The sequence below is a fragment of the Saccostrea cucullata genome, unplaced genomic scaffold (genome assembly GCF_032062105.1).
Source record: "Saccostrea cucullata isolate Sc308-1 unplaced genomic scaffold, CSIRO_AGI_Scuc_v1 ctg21648, whole genome shotgun sequence".
Classification (NCBI taxonomy): domain Eukaryota; kingdom Metazoa; phylum Mollusca; class Bivalvia; order Ostreida; family Ostreidae; genus Saccostrea; species Saccostrea cuccullata.
This window is the reverse complement of record NW_026936042.1, coordinates 1-6,955: the sequence shown is the minus strand read 5'-3', so window position 1 is coordinate 6,955 and position 6,955 is coordinate 1. Positions and strand designations below refer to the sequence as shown.

The 6,955-nt window shown below is 34.2% G+C and overlaps 1 long non-coding RNA gene across 1 annotated transcript; it reads right to left on the bottom strand.

Moving 5' to 3' along the window:
- Nucleotides 1-486: 486 nt before the first annotated feature.
- LOC134244646 (uncharacterized) lies at nt 487-5,554 on the bottom strand. The gene is made up of 3 exons (XR_009987263.1): nt 5,095-5,554; nt 4,025-4,156; nt 487-673 (listed from the first exon to the last, which is right to left on the bottom strand). It is a non-coding gene; the product is annotated as an uncharacterized LOC134244646 (long non-coding RNA).
- Nucleotides 5,555-6,955: the final 1,401 nt, after the last annotated feature.

The following is a 6,955-nucleotide window of genomic DNA, read 5'->3' as shown; positions in this document are numbered from 1 at the left end:
TCTGATGAAACCCCGGTATATGCATCCTTAGATGTACCATTATATGATAGTTAGGTATGATTTTCTTCATTTGTTAGAAGTGTGGGTTATCTGTATACATGTATAACCCCCCACTAATTTCTATACTAGTACTTAAGTAATTCCGCCCCTTGAGTTAGAACAAAAGAGCATTTCAAAGAACTATAAAGCCACAATTTTTAAATGAAACAATCATCCGGACTATTTACACCAAACCTATGAGACTAGAAATTAGTAATTGTAGACAGCATTATGTTATTATAGTCAATGAAAAACTTGCATTTTATACTACAACTTTTGTTAATAAATGATTTTTTTTTTCATTTTTTGGTTTATTTTCAAAAATAGTGTCAGGATCAAGGTGCCATTCCCTTAGTATGAGGAAAATTGGTAACTGATGTCTTTGGTGTGTCTTAAAAAGATTTCAATATCCCTCCTAATGAAACAATGAAGAAAACATATGGGTACAGTCCACTAATTGTTTTCCCATAGGCGACAATGTTAACGTTTCTCCTCATAGCGATGTCCCTAATTTTCATTCGGTAGTGAGTGACCCCTCAAATCAAAGCACATCAACTTGTCTTTCCTTGGTTGAAATCTCGAGGTGGCATGTCAGATTCGTTTTCCGGCAAAATGCGTCAGTCTGCGGGAACCTCTAAAAATGAAAGTGAAAGTAGGGAAATTTCAGAATTCTCACTGGCGTTTAAACACAAAATAATTCGGCTGATCTTCTTGATAAATTACATTTTCAAAGCTTTTTTGGTAGGGAAGATACTCCTTATCAACAAGTGTGAGGCTCAGTTCAGTTCACCTGCCCAATTTTTTTTATGCAAGTCTGCAATTTAAGGAACTTGTAATTTTTTCTGCACTACTTTCTTCTCCTACCGATTCTAAAAATAATTAGTGGGATGTACCCAATATGAAAAAGCATTTTTTTGATTTTACAATATTTCACACTGTTTGTCAACCTAGAGTATAAGTAGAGACATCATGCCAAGTTTCATGAAAATTTAACGATTAATTAAGATTTCACAGCATTTACAGTTCTATGTGTAATATCCTTAAAAAATGCTCCAATCTAGCCAAAACTGCACCCAAGTTTTGAGTCAAATTTTAGCCTATTAACACATTTATACAATTTTTAATCACCTTCATATCTTTAAATACATATAGTCAAATCATAATCAAGCACTTAATTGGGTCAATTTCACTTATTTAAAAAAATTAATGTATTTCCACACAAAATATGACCACTTTTCACCCTCTAATTCATAGTTTCTCCAGAAATGACAAAAAAATGAAGTTCACAAATACCCCGAAAGTAGTAAAATACAAGAGGCCCATGGGCCTTATAGGTCACCTGAGCATTATGCAACAACTTTCCAGTGATTAAATTTAATTCATCATAACAATTCACTTAGCAGTTGCTTAGTTTGTTTACTCAATACCCATACACAAGGTAGGGGAACAAAAAATGCCCTTTGGACTGGATCAGTTATATTCAGCAATAATCAGTAGTGCCCCTACTACACATGAACCCCTGACCCTTTAGGCCTTGATATTTGATTAATACCAAGGAGCAAATTTCAAACCATTCATTCATTTTAGGTATATAAGTACACACCCCCATATTACCCCTGACCCTGGGGCCTTGAAATTCACAATTCTGGAAGATTAGGGCCCTTGTAGATAATAACTATATAGGTACTTCATCTGCTTAATACCCTAGAGCAGAGAAGAAAATTTTTAAAGATTTAATGAATTTTCACTATATAATCTATAGAGCCCCGCCCTAACACCAAAACCCGACCTTGGGGCCATAAAATTCATAATTTTGGTAGAGGCACTCTTGCTCATCATAATTATGCACTTTAGTTAGTTTATTTAATACCCAGGAGCAATGAAGAAGATTTTCAAAGAATTCCTGTATTTTCACTATATAATCAATAGAGCCCCACCCTAACACCAGAACCCCTGACCCTGGGGCCATAAAATTCACAATTTTGGTTGAGGCACTCTTGTTCATCATAACTATGCACTTAGTTAGTTTATTTAATACCCAGGAGCACAGAAGAAGATTTTGAAAGAATTCGTGTATTTTAACTACATAATCTATCGAGCCCCCCCCCCCCCCCCCCAGCACTAGAACCCCTGACCCTGGGGCCATAAAATTCACAATTTTGGTAGAGGCACTCTTGCTCATTATAACTATGCACTTAGTTTATTTAATACCCAGGTGCAGAGAAGATTTTCAAAGAATTCATGTATTTTCACTATATAATCAATAGAGCCCCCCCCCCCCCCTAATACCAGAACCCCTTACCCTGGGGCCATAAAATTCACAATATTGGTAGAGGCACTCTTGCTCACCATAACTAGGCACTTAGTTAGCTTATTTAATATCCAGGAGCAGAGAAGAAGATTTTCAAAGAATTCATGTATTTTCAATATATAATCAATAGAGCCCCGCCCTAACACCAGAACCCCTGACCCTGGGGCCATAAAATTCACAATTTTGGTAGAGGCACTCTTGCTCATCATAATTATATACTTAGTTAGTTTATTTAATACCCAGGAGCAGAGAAGAAGATTTTCAAAGAATTCATGTATTTTCACTATATAATCAATAGAGCCCCACCCTAACACCAGAACCCCTGACCCTGGGGCCATAAAATTCACAATTTTGGTAGAGGCACTCTTGCTCATCATAACTATGTACTTAGTTAGTTTATTTAATACCCAGGAGCAGAGAAGAAGATTTTCAAAGAATTCATGTATTTTCACTATATAATCAATAGAGCCCCACCCTAACACCAGAACCCCTGACCCTGGGGCCATAAAATTCACAATTTTGGTAGAGGCACTCTTGCTCATCATAACTATGTACTTAGTTAGTTTATTTAATACCCAGGAGCAGAGAAGAAGATTTTCAAAGAAATAATGCATTTTCACTACCTACTTATTTAGCCCCGCCCTAGCACTAGAACCCCTGACCCCAGGGCCATGAATTTCACAATTTTGGTAGAGGACTCATTGCTGATTACAATCATGCAACCAGTTTGACTGCTTGATGCCCAGGAGTAAAGAAGAAGATTTTTAAAGATTGCATTAATTTTAGTGGTTTTGGCCCCACCCCTCAGGCCCCTGGGGGGCAGGGATCATGAAATTCACAATTTTTGTTCCCCTTCACCCATAGATGCTTTGTGGCAAATTTGGTTGAAATTGGTTCAGTGGTTGCAGAGAAGAAGCTGAAAATGTTCAAATGTTAACGCACAACGCACGACGCACGACGACGGACGAAAACGGATAGCAATAGGTCACCTGAGTTTACTCAGGTGACCTAAAAATAGTACTTATTATTTCCTGTCCATTGATGTATCATTCATGAAATTTGGACTATTAATGAAAAAGTTATAAGCCTTTATAATCCTATGTAGAATCATTTGTTTCAAAGCAATTTTTATACCAATGCAAATTTACTCATCTATGACGTCACAATGACATCATAATAATGGATAGCTCAATACATGTGTATCATTACTTTTCCCGTACTTTTTGTTTAAGACAAAATCAGTGCTTATATACTATTATTTACTTTAAAAAATAAAAATACGTGGTGTTGCAGATTAAATAAATAGTTCACTAAAGTTGTTTTGTTTCCATGGTAACCATTTTGTAATTTGTAGGAAAATGAGACAAAATTTTGAATTTCCTGACAAATCGCATAATTTTGACTGTCAAATATTCATGAAATTTCAATTCTTATATCCGTGTAATCTTAATAATGCATAATTTACAAAACAAAGATGTAGATCTAATTAATTTGAAAATCTTAAATAAGAAAAGAAAATCTATATGAGCTGCAAAATGTATATAGCAGTGCATGTACAGATTAGTTACAGCTAATACTTTCACATTCTGATCACCTATTTAATATGTAAATTTCCTCACCCCCACCCCATCCCCCCACTTTAATGAAATTTTTTTTTAGAAAACTTAAACTTACATATTTTGCCGACTGTCACATTTTGCTGGTTCTTTTTCAAGATGTATTCAAATGGGTGTGCATTTGCTGGCCAATAGTTTTAAACACCATCTGCATGGACCTCATGTTTTTCCTGTACCAATCACCATAAACCTAAAAAAAAAATCAATACAATAAATGGTACAATATCACATTTGCAGACAGACAGACACACAGACATTCAACACGTACAATTTTTACCATATTCCTTTTATGCCCATTACTTGAAATTAATTAATTTAAAAAATGATTAATTTGCTCCCACCTGAAATCACACTGTTTACATTGGTAATTAAGTAATTCAGCAGAATTATATAGGTAAAAATCATGTTTTACTGACAATAATTGAACATTCAACAAATACATGTAATGCAATTGCTAAAAAATATGAGAAAAATCAGTTAATGTACATGTTCACACACATCGTTTAACCCCCAGACAACTGTACCCAGCTTGACTGTGCAACTGATCTGAAATGATGTATGTCAAGTATGCATATGTGACGCGCCGATCATCGACATGTTCCAAAAACATTAAATTGTTATTTACAAATATTGTACTAGGGTATACCTCTTACCTCCTGTGTAAAATACAAATGCCCATCACCTATATACTGCTTAACACTGCCCTGAACAGTTTTGATAACTTTCTGCTAAGTCTACTTTCACTTCGACCTTGACCCCGATTGAATACCGATCCCGAACTCATTAGTGAATTTTTGTGTATTGAAAATAAACCACAGTGGAGCATGTACTTTTACATAATTGCTTCTTAATCAAATCATACATTTAAGATTCTGAATAAAGAAATGATATAAATCGATACCTTTAATCTACATGATACATGTGTAAACAATGGGTGATACATGTTGACTGTTCCGGGGGGGGGGGGGGGGGGGGGGGGGGGGCTAAACACTTAATTTATGAATCAATTTGTTTAAAAATGTGTATCAACAATATAAGAATTGTTTTTTTCATAAATTTGAACAATTGAAAATAATAGAAAACAACAACTTTGAAATAAATTCAAGATTTATGACATCTTTCACTTACTTATAGGCTTCCTAATATGGGTACAGTCCACTAATTGTTTTCCCATAGGCGACAATGTTAACGTTTCTCCTCATAGCGATGTCCCTAATTTTCGTTCGGTAGTGAGTGACCCCTCAAATCAAAGCACATCAACTTGTCTTTCCTTGGTTGAAATCTCGAGGTGGCATGTCAGATTCGTTTTCCGGCAAAATGCGTCAGTCTGCGGGAACCTCTAAAAATGAAAGTGAAAGTAGGGAAATTTCAGAATTCTCACTGGCGTTATAATACACAAAATAATTCGGCTGATCTTCTTGATAAATTACATTTTCAAAGCTTTTTTGGTAGGGAAGATACTCCTTATCAACAAGTGTGAGGCTCAGTTCAGTTCACCTGCCCAATTTTTTTTATGCAAGTCTGCAATTTAAGGAACTTGTAATTTTTTCTGCACTACTTTCTTCTCCTACCGATTCTAAAAATAATTAGTGGGATGTACCCATATGGTACATGAAAACAAAAATGTTCCCAGCACTTAAATAACTAAGAATTCTAGTGTAAATTAAATTTTGTAATTATTCACTATTAAATGTACATATTTTTGATAAGTTTACAAAATTACTAACTGTAAATTGTATTTGTATGCAAATATACATAGATGTACATATCAATAATACATTTAGAATTGAGTTTTATAAGTTTAATAACTCCCGCTACTAGCAGTTTCAGTCCCCCTAGTAGTGCTGCTGAAGGGGACCCCAAGGACTAAGCCAGTCTATGTGATATCCCCTTTAAACAACATGGCAATGTGTATTCATATACTCTTCTTTTCTTCTGAATGTAAAATTAATATTTCAACTTTTTCTATCGCTCATATTATAGATATTAAAAAAAACACCATTATTAACATAATGTTGTTTTTAAACAAAGCAGTATAATTATCATTACTTATGTACATTTTTTTTGATTTAATTATTATGTGTTAAATTATCATATGATCACCCTGCAAGGTGATGTAGGATAAACATATGTAATATTATTGTATTTAGAAGAATAAAAAAAAACTTAAGATTGGGACTACTCAAAATTGAAAAAAGTACTTCTAGTATTGAATCAAAATTTTGTGTTGAGATCTAGTGGATTTAATTTTCAATAAAAAAAGGAAAAAAATAACAAAAAGAAGGCCCTCTGTTTCACATTGCAGGTTGCTTCTGAGTTCCCTGATATTGTCTTTATGCCTTATAACTTTTACAATGATATGCATGGGAAATTAATCATTGTAAAACTAAAACTTATCGTCATTATACGCCATGCCAAAAATCCAGCTACAGGTGTATTCCACAATTAACATTTAAATTTCCTAGCTACCCTTGATTTTTAAATGACTGAACCTAATTTTTCACCGTTTCTATCAGCCTTGAATGTTTGAATTGCCCTTTGTTAGGAGCAATATGGGGAATAAATTTCACAAACTGCACACCACTGCAGAGGCATGGATTTTGCTGAGTTTGGGTTCTGTATCAGAGTTTGATTTTGAGTTTCACTAAGTACATTCATAGTCTTCACGATAGGAAGCCAAAATAAAATTTTGATTTAGGTGTTTCTTCTTTTTATATCAATAATGTCACAAATGATTGAATCAAGAACGCATATACATGTATATTGCACTTTAAGTAACAGTGCTGAAATTGACTGTATTTAGTTCTAGATCTTTACTAAAATTTTTGATACAAGTAATTTTTTGGATCAGGACATCTTTAAAGAAAATGTTTGGTTGCCCTCTCCTGACTTAGGGTAAAAATATAGGGTCAGTAGGTAGATGGGAAAATCTCTTAAAAGAAATTCAACATATTTGTTCATAGAATAAGAGGAATAAATAGAACATGAG